A 10,803-nucleotide genomic window follows, 5' to 3' on the forward strand; every position below is an offset into this window, starting at 1 on the left:
GCTCATCTCTGACCGTCACTTTTAAATTCACTACCGTATTGTTGACGCGACTCGATTTCTTTCACTCTGCAGCCCGTTGAGGCAGCCAACGAGTGACGTATTTGCTACTGGTTCTCACAACGTAACATTTCCCGATTTCAACAAACAAATCAAACGCGAGTGACACAATTCTCAACAATCACAAATGGAGATGAGGGGGAACGGCTGCGGGGTCCGCCGTGACCAACTCGGCCCAACAGGTTTGATCCCATTCCCGAATCCGACGAGCGCTAATTTCATGTCGCATCTTCCGATGGTGAATGCCCGATTGTGTTTGGACCAGCGTGGCCCCTTGACTTGCGCCCCATCGGCCCCCTCCTTGTCACACCGCGCAAAGACCCCCCCCCCCCCCTCCCACACACACACACACACACACACACCCTCCACCCCGCCTCCGTCGCAACAGGACAAACTGCAGACCCTCCTAATCAGCTCATTTGGAGCAGATCAATGGCACTGATGAAAAGGGCCGGAGCCCAGACTGTGGCCCAAATGAGACTCGAACAAAACACCCTTTTTAAGCGATGGCCTTGGAGCAAATAACCCCCCCAAAACTCCTGGGTGAAAAGGTCAGTAGGGTCATGACCCGAGGGGATGGGGGGGGGGGCGGCTGCGGTTCAGCGGAGGAGGTGTCCAAGGTGGAAAGGGCGGCGGAGGGTGTGTTAGGTTTGGATAGGATGGAGGGGGGTGCGTCTCTGGTGTCCTTGCTGGTGGGCCAGCTGAACAAACAGGCGAGGGGGGAAACAAGGCCGGACTTGAGAACCGCGAGCCGTGCGGGCCACCTTTCAGAAGAACACCGACAGTGCCGGCCGCGACACTGAGCAACATTCTTTTGACCCAAACAGAACGACACACATACCAGAGTGCCACTGAACCTGCGCAAGCGCATGCGCACGCGCACACACACACACACACACACACACACACACACACACACACACACACACACACACACACACACACACACACACACACACGGAGATGTAAACAAGTTTGCAGAGGGGTCACCTAAACAGGCACACAAAGGCTTGTGTCCCAATGTTCTCACGGGGCCAACATCCCATTCACTATCGGAGAGGAATTAACAGAACAATACGTTGAGAAATGAACGACTTGGCCGACTTCATGAAGATCCTGCAAATTGACCACATCGTATAAGGCAAAGATCCATTTGAGCATGACAGCAAAGTGGGAAGTGAGGGCAGCAAGAAAAAAAAAGAGCGCTACAGGCAAAAAGTGGCTGCTGCAATAAAGTGGACGTTGGGGGTGACGTAAGCAGACTGCTGCAGGATAGTGGAGATTGGGGGCAGCAAAAAAAATAAAATAAAATAAAAAAGAACTTACGGTAAAGTGGAGAAATAATGGGTTGCTACAGCAAAGTGGAGACTGAGGGCAGCAAAAAATAAATAAAAATTGATGTGTGGGAGGCATGCACGTGTGTGTGAACGGTTCAGCTCCATTGCTGCCCGCCTCCGATGGCGCGAGCCAGGAGGGCTCTGTCCTTCGACGTCCCCACTGCAGAAATCCGAAAGACCCCCACCAGCAGGGGCTTCTTTCACTTGACAAGAAGAAGAAGAAGAAGAAGCAGAAGAAGAAGGCCTCTTCAGCAGTCTGTCTTCAATCAGCCCACCAAAAACAGGCCCACCCAGCACCCCCCCACGCCACACCACCACCCACCGGCCCTCTAATCCGTACCACATGGATGACAAAACCGGGAGGAATTAACGGGAAATGATTCAGGCTGGAACTAAAGCTGCGCAGCAACCCCATCCATTGTTTGTCCATCTTCTAAATCAGACACGCGACACCTGATACCTGGGCACATTTGTCACCCGTGTTTATGTCTGAGACGGGATGCTAGCCCCCCCACACACCCCAAGAGGGCGGGTGCCGGCCGGGACGGTAGGGAGCTGAGGATGGGAGGTGGCCGCCCCTCAGGAAACGCCACTTTCATCACGTCCCTCAGAGAGAAAGTGAGAGAGAGAGAAGATTCATTTCACTTCCAAGTCAGACAATAACAACATCGTCCCGAACGTACGCGCGGTATTTTCCTCGCGCTAGCCGGGACGTCAACGATCATGAAAATTCCCGATTGACGTGGTGTCAATCAACACCTGCCACCTGGACATTTTGTTTGTGGGAAATTGTCACATGGGACACGATGAAATCATTTTCGAAGCGCTCTAATTATTAATTAAACGCTCTCGGAGGGAACTCTCGTTGAACGGTTTGAAATGTTTTATAAAGCATTTCAAAACGAAAAAAAAAAAGCTCTCATGTTGGACATTCTGAAATGTTTTCTAAAGTTCTCGTCTTGGAAATTTTAACGTGTAAAGGAGCATGTATGATTTTTTTTTTTTTTTTTTTTTTTAATTCTTTCAGCCTGCAGGGCTGTTTTCAATGGATGGATTCCAACCGGCGGACGCGAATCGTGGAGCGCTTTAAGCCGGCCTCGCGTTAAGACAATAGCGCGGTGGGATTTAAGAGAAAAAAAAAATATTGAAAATGTGACTGGGAACGCGCTTGGGCGGATGGGATGAGCTGATCTGCAAAGAAGGTCACCTGGCGTCAACATCTGCTAACTGTGCAGCTGGATGCGGTTCGGCGGTCTGCGAGAAACATTTGATTCCCTGCGTTTTGGGTTTTTGGTTTGTCGGTTTTGGGGAGCGGGGAGTGGGGGGGGGATTCAAACAAATACTTGTGGGAGTGCGGTTTAGTTTGCCAATGAAAGGGTGGGTGGGCAGACTCTTGCGCTCGAGGGCCACATTTGTTTTTTGAAAACAGACAGACGGGGCCATCTCGTTTGTGAATGAAGTCACGGCGGCGATTTCAAATGCCGGAGCAATATTTTAGCGCCACAAATGATCATGAATTTCCATTTTTAACCCTTTTGGCCTTTTGGAATCTTCTACGTTCAACAGATCGTGTGAGGATGCGCTTTTGAACTGAAATGCTGTGGAGGTAATTGAGAAGTCGAATGTGAGACTTGGAACGCTTCGAATCGGTGGAAGGAAGGTGCAAGCGGGAGCTCGCCACCTCTTTTGGGGAAGTTTATGGTGAAAATTTGGGAATGTTGCACACTGGAAGAGTTCCTGAGATGTGTTGATTGAGTTTCAGCGTCGTCCGCCTCAGAAAGCTGACGGGGGAAAATACCAAGATGTGGGCAAAAGTTGCCCACTTTGAAGATTCGAAATCAGCGGTGGGCAACTCCCGTCCATCCTCGAGGGCCACTTTCCTCTATGTTTAGGTGTCAAACGCAAGGCCCGGGGGCCAGATTCGGCCCGCCAGATCATTTTATGTGGCCCGCAAAAGCAAATCATGAGTGTCGACTTGCTAAAATCTGTACCGGGATGTCAAATTGTCATGTGCGATAAATAACGTTGAGATTTTACGATAATTTTGTGAGTCTGTGTACACTCACTCAAACAATAATTGAACAAACTGTTATAATTGACTTCCTCCTCCGAGGGAAGACGCAACTCCAAATTGGTCCGCGGGGAAATTTTTATTCTATTTATTTATTTATTTATTTCATTGAAAAGTGGAAAGTTATCACAGCCTCTAATGTGTATTGAGTTTGACACCCCTATTTTAGATGATCAGGATCCTCCACAAAGCTTCTCCAGTTGGTCCACAATGCTGCCGCTCTCCTCTTTACTTGTAAGAGGGAGCACATCACTCCTCCTCTGGCTTCCCTCCACTGGCTCCCGATACATTTTCGAGTTCTTTACAAGATCCAATGATTTGTTTTCAAATCTTGAAATGCCCCCACCTTACCTCTCCAAGCTCCTCCACCCTGACGCACCTGCCCGGAGGCTCACAGGGGATGGAGCCTATTCCGCGCCCTCTCTTTGGAATGACCTCCCGCAAGACCCCTCGCATGCCATTTTAAAAACTAATTTTTATTCTTTTGGCTTTTGACTTAGCATAAGTTGAGGATCGTTCTCGGGCTTCTGCAGAGCTTGCTGATGGCTTCGATCGGGTGTGTTGGAGGAGAGGAGCATCTAAAAGTTGCAGGATAGTGACCCCCCCCCCGAGAACCAGAGTTGCCCGCGACTGATCTTGTTCGTTGCGTCCCCCGTTGTGGATCGTTGGCTCGGCTTGAACCAAACTGTATCCAAGCGGAGAAGTCTTATTTTCGGCATGCTCGAGCGGAACTTTCTGAGGAAATGTTCCTTCTTTCTGTTAAGCAAAACAACCCCCCAAAAAAGTGCCAAATGTGTAGTTTCACTTCCAGTTCTCGAGTTGGGATTAAGTGAAAAGGAAGGCAAATGCGGGCCTCCGTCGCCATGGTTACGTGCTTATTGACAAGAGGGGGGGCGGGGTGGGGAGCGGTTGGTGGTAAGAAAAGCCAGCCGTGCTTGTCTTGGAGAGATGAGCCACCGACGACCGCAAAACCGTCGTGAGCTGTGCAAGCATAACACAAGTGGCGCCTGCAAGACATTTAACCCACCAAGCCTCAGTTGAGGAGCAACAATGCTAATCTTGACGCCTGATTGCCTTTCACACACCAAAAAAAAAAAAAAATCACTCAGATAACAGCCAGTGCGAGAGGGGCCACGGATGCAAAATCTTTCAGGCTCACACATTCCATCAGAGTGGCTACCGCAAAGCCTGGAAATTGTTGGTTGGTTGCACTTTGTCACACTTAGTTCAATGTTGTTGCCTTTCCACATACAAACACAAAAATTGTGTTTGACGAACAGTGTGAAAGGGGCAACTGATGCTAAAACGTAAAGCTCAGATCTTTCTACACATCTCGGAAGCCTGAAAATGTTCAGGCCACGTTTGGCCCCTGTTTCAATCCATGATCGTGCTTTTTACACTAAACAGTGACGCCGGGTTTGACAGGAAGTGTGAAAGGGGCCATAAATGCCAAAGCGTAATGCTTGCACATTTCCACACAGGGCTACAAGCCTAAAAGCCCAAAAGTTGATGTGTCAACTGAATCCCCTGACCCGCTAGCAAATTTACAGGTGGATCACAGCCCCCTCATTTTGCCTGTGCCTTTCACACAGAACAGCAACATCGCATTTGACAGACAGCGTTAAAGGGGTGACGAATGCTTTTCTAATTCCCATGAATTCTCTGAATGGATATGCCAAAGCTTGGAAATTTTGGACTTGCTCACCATGTTCCATGTTGGAAGCCCAGAAATTTGCAGGTAGACTTTAACCGTCATTTCGGACAGGTGCCTTTCACACAAAACAACCAAACTGGCTTTGATAGACAGTGTGAAAGGGTCGACAAAATGCTGATGTGCGAAATGCTGAGGTGTAAAGCTCGACATGCTTTACAGCACAGTGGAGAAGCAGATCAAAGCCGCTGTGCGTGCGTGTGTGTGTGTGTGTGTGGGGGGGGGGGCTTCCACATAAACACGGGGATCTCCTTACCCAAAACAAGGAGGCTGCGGCGGAACAGGGGGCACGAAGGGGATGTAGTTGTTCGGTGGCGTGAGCACGGAAACATGTAAACGTGGGCGGAAAAGGTCGAGCCAAAAACATTCATTAACTCTAAATTACAACCTGTGCTCACTTTTTATTCTTCAAAACAAGCCACACACACACACACACACACACACACACGCACACACACAAGCGCGTCAGCTCCTTCACGTGCCTTCGCATGACGTCACGTTCTTCAGTTAGCCGGTCTGCCAGAAAAAAAAAAAAACTTAAAAAGAGTTTGTGTGGTGTTCACCGTTGATCTCCAGGCGGTATGCTAAGCTAATCAAAAATCATTAGCCACCGTAACTAAAAGAGCAGAGTGTGACATTTGCTTCTCGCCCCTCCCCATCACGATAAAGCCAAGGAAAAAGCATCTCATTTAAGTTAAGTGTGACTTATTACTGCCGGTACATGCAGCATATGTCTACATGTCCATCAATCATAACATGATCTCACATTTGGGATCGCGCGCCGCGCGACTTGTCAGCGTTATTAGCATGCAGAGGGCGGTTGTCATTGGCGGCCCTCACTTGAGGAGTCCAGCACAGAGCACAAGTGACTCCTAGTGGAGCTTAGGAGAATTACACCACTTTGTGGCTTGGCTTTTATTGAGATAAATTTAGGACATCAAACGTTGTTTCAAAAACAATTGGGGAATTGTCATTTATTTAACTTTAATTAGCCTGAAATATTTTCATCATTTCCCCCCCTCCCCTAATTGTTAGAATACTCATTTATTTTTTAGGATTGTCGTCCCATGTTCCTCGAATTACTCGAAATATTTCATTTTCCGGTAGAGAAATTCAGGGGCTAACATGATAGAAAGTTTAACATCTGTCAGCTTTTCAAATTTTGATTTTGGTCCCACTTTGTTTTTTTTAACCTTTACAGTAAACTTCCTTCCACAATTTAAGTCATGCATTTTATTTTTGAGCATTTTATCGGCCATTCCTGATGAAGAACACCCCTGATTTTTCACTTTATATGTGGGCCACAAGACTGTACAAAACAAGCACCAAGCGACCAAACTCGTAACTGTGTACGCTACGGACGGTCATCTTGGCCATTGAGACGCTACGGACACGACACGCATGATGTGGGCATCAAAGAGTCCGATTCAGTGCAAGCGAGACCAATCAACTTCTATTTTCCTCCAAGAAGGGGAAATGATGTCAGCTAACAGCGTGATTCCAAGAAAAGGTCAGGCTTTGTGCTGTTTCTCGCTAAATGTCATGCTCGATTAGGGTATGTATTGAGGACTGGCCCTTAGACCATGCCCGCAGAGACTAGATTGTGGATCAGGGAGCATTGACCCCGATAACAAAAACTAAAGTTTGACAAGGATATGGACCTGAAATTCAAGAGTGCTCACATTGACCTGCGCCTGAGCACTTGAAGTATGGACCCGGGAACTGATCTGGACTTGAAATAAAAGAGTCCAGGCATGGTCCTGTACCACAAAGAACTGAGTATGTAGCAGGGCGTAGTCCGTGACCACTAAGACTAGAGCGTGGGCATGACTCTGGAACTGAAAGGAAACCGTTCTGCCACTGATCTGCGCCTCAAAGACTTAAGTCTCAACTAACATCAACCTTGCCCTGGAAGACATGGATCTGGACCACAAAGGCCAGTGTATAGATTCGGTCGTTGTCTTATTTGTCCCACACAAATAAAGGATATCTTATGAGTGGCTGCCTTTCCAGCAGCTCCTATATTTTGTTGTTCTACTTCTTCCATTCATAACTTTGCTGCTGTGAATTGGGAATTTCTCCATTGCGAGACTAATAAAGGTTTTCTTATCTTATCTTATCTTATCTTGTCCTTCACCACAAAGACTTGAGTGTTGACCACAACGTGGACCTGAATCAAAGTGACTAGAGGAAAGACCAGGACATGGACCCTGACTACAACAATTAGTATGCGGACCAGGGCACTGACCTGGAAAGAGAAGAGCTCAGAAATGGATCTGGACAACAAAGACATTGTTGTTAAAAATCTCTCATACAAGTGTGTGAAATACATATCATGTAAATAATAAAATAAATATGCATGGTTGCGACCCACCCATTCTTGTCTTGCGCTTCCCCCACAATAAACAAGGAGCCTGCTGAATGATGTTTTGAAACGACACAGTGCTATTTTTCTTTCATGAAAACACAATGGAAAAAAAAAAATCACGGTGCACATCTGCAGTCCAGATGTGCACCGTTCGTACGTGCTACCCGGCTCAGGATGTTTTGGATTCCCGTCCATGGAACATGTGGGCCGGGCCGGAGCAGCCTCCGTTGGGAGCCCCGGCTGTGTCTGGCCTGCGTGGAGATGTGCTTACCTCCCAGGGCTCGTTCAATCTTGGCAGGGCGGGGGGTTCGGGCACGTCCACTGGCAAGCAAACTCGGGCCAGATGTGAAGGAGCAGAATCAGGTGGTGGGAGGAAAAGATAAAACCCGAAAAGAGGGAAGACACTGGTGCCCCCCACCGTGTGAAGGTATGGCTCAACGTACAAGGTGCAGATCTGGATATGGGTTTGAGACCGAGGCCTGATGAGCTGCAGCTCTAAAACTAGGGCAACGATACAGGACTAGACATTGACCTGGAGCTGGATTTCTATCATGCTGGTATGAACCAGGACCGTCGGGACTAAGGTTCATGACATGGACCAGACATGGATTTTAATACGTTGGTCTCTATCCCCGATACCAGATTCTTCACTCACTTCCGTCAGTCTTGACTTGGATCTGAAAAACTAGAGGACTGACATAAACCTGGACCTCAGTGGATTGATCCATATGACGGAACTAGACATGAGCTGGCGCTAAATCTGAACTCTTTCCGTTGCGATAAGGACCACAAATATTAGCAAAGCGATGTGGACCTGACTTTCAGTGACTAGAGAACTGGTGTGAATATAGACGGACTTGGACTTTATGGACTAGAGTACTGGTGGGTACATGGACACGAGCTATGTTTCCTTCTACGGTTTTGTTTCTTTGAACCGCGCCAAAATCCTCAAAGTCTTTTTGGCGATGCTGTTTGTAGTCACAGTTCTCATGAGAACCGTCTTACCGTTGGCCCGCGTTGTCCACAGCTGGCCAAGAAAGAACTGATTACAAGCGGACGCAATCTGCCACCTGCTCCTGTGGGTTCATGGACCCTCTCGAGATGGTTTTGTGTGTGTGTGTCTGAGATGCTTTAACACACACACATAACTGACACAGCATGAGGGGCTTCCATTGTCTTCCAATCAGTCTTGAGAACCAGGACGCCCTCCAATCCTTCAGTCCGGTTGACCGGACAGCGACGAGATAGCGACCGTGGGCCCAGGGGGCCTTGGGGGTGGGGGGCAGCTTTGATCACGGCGTCCGTTGCTCAATGGGATGTGGCGTTGGAAGATGAGGATATGGGTGGGGGTCCTTTTTGGTTGCGACGCTGGAGAGAGTGCTGGATTGTATCAGGGCCCTTTCTGCCACTCACCCCCAACAAGAAGCCGATGGCGAGGCTGCAACCTTTCGCCCGCTTGTTCGATTTGGGGGGGTGGGGGGGGGCATCCTGTAAGCATGCCCCACAGCCCCACTACAACAGCCTTCCCCCTTTGAACCCAAACCATCAAAGACCTTCTGGCAGAGAATTTGGATTGTTAGAACAGGGGTGGGCAGTGTATAGCCTGGGGGCTGGGGGGGGGGGGCACATACAGGCCCAAATCACATTTTAATCCGGTCCACATGTTATGTAGTTTAGTTCTTCTTTGCCAGGAATTCAAAACAAAAATTGTCTTTCTATGTGTGTTGCGCCACTGCTTTTGTTCAAATATCCGTTGCTGAAGTAGTTATCACCCCTCCACATAGATTCTGTTACAGATTTGTCAGCCATTCCTTCTATTGCATTTCCCATTATGTGTTCGCATTCGCGTTCAACCAGCAGACGTTAAAGCCAAGCTACAGTATGTGTGTGTTTTAACTACACAACCAGTTCTTGTTTTCTGCTTCGACAGAGGTGGAAATAAAACTACCAATAAGAAAAAAATATATATTTTACTACTTCACGAAAAGAAAACGTTTTTAGTTTTCAACTATTTCAAAAAACAATGAGCATTTTCTGAATTTTTTTTCTCGCTATTTTTACTACTTGGACGTGTACATCTCTAAAAAAAAAAGCTCCTTTTTTCATTTAAAAAAACAGAAATTATAAAAATGATTCTTTTGACTTTTTGACGTTCATCCGACTCTTTGGCTGCTCTGGCGGTCTCTGGTGGTCATCTTGGAAATGACATATGTTCCCTATGTTGTCCAGCAGAGGGCAGCATGCCACTGAATTTATCGCGCGCGTGTGCGTGTGTGTGTGTGTGTGTGTGTGTGTGTGTGTGTGTGTGTGTGTGTGTGTTGGGGGGGCGTGAGTTGCGGAATTGAAGTTTTGAAGACTGCTTAACAAATCTTCCTCCTCATAGAAAATAATAATATTTTAAAAAACTAAATAAATGTTACTGAACGTTGAATGACTGACAGCTAGCATGCAAATGTTCGCTTTGGAGGAGGAAATTTGACAAGCAGTCCTGATGGCTGTCTTTTATGGAGGAAAAAAGGCCCGAATGTTTCTTTCATTAGCACCCCCCGCCCCCCTCCGGTGCTAACAAGACTTGTTAACTCCCTTTAGCTTCTCTTTCCCTTTCGTCTTCCTCCACGTGCTCCGTGTGTGGTCCATTTTGACGAGCAGCAGCACAAGAAGAACTGCAGCGAAGGTCAAGCCGCTTTCATTCTTCCCCCCATTTTGAAACATCAACAAGTTAATGAGCGTGCGCCTCTGTTGGTAGCAGATGAGCACTGCACTCAAGGATTTTTTTTTTTTTCTCCCGGATGGAGGCAGATGTCAAGAACGTTCAAGGAGGCGTGTGCGCATGTGTGTTTAAGTATGTATGTGTGTATAACTCATGTGGCGCTGACCGGAGCCATGCAGGCTGATGCTTTAATCACAGAGTCCACCAAGCGATGAATGTTGAGCTTCTAGCGAGCCAGTAAACAATCAAGACAGAATGCAAGAATAAATAAAGTAACAAACAAACATTGACTATGAGCATTCAAAGGAAGGATGAATGAGTGCTGATACCAGGGGTCGCTACAATGGCAGCCGTATTTTAAGGTACTGGGTAGCGTAAAGGCTGCCGATACCCGCTGATGATACTTCAGACTTCAATCTGTTTCCAGTTGAATTTTACTGCCAAATAAAACATGAACCAATTTTACACTTTGTGTATTTTGAAACTAACACGTGGCTTAGCTTCCACTAGCTTAATGCTAATGCTAACACATAATAACCGTTTATGCAA

Source organism: Hippocampus comes, unplaced genomic scaffold, assembly GCF_001891065.2.
Source record: "Hippocampus comes isolate QL1 unplaced genomic scaffold, H_comes_QL1_v1.1 scaffold168, whole genome shotgun sequence".
NCBI classification, from domain to species: domain Eukaryota; kingdom Metazoa; phylum Chordata; class Actinopteri; order Syngnathiformes; family Syngnathidae; genus Hippocampus; species Hippocampus comes.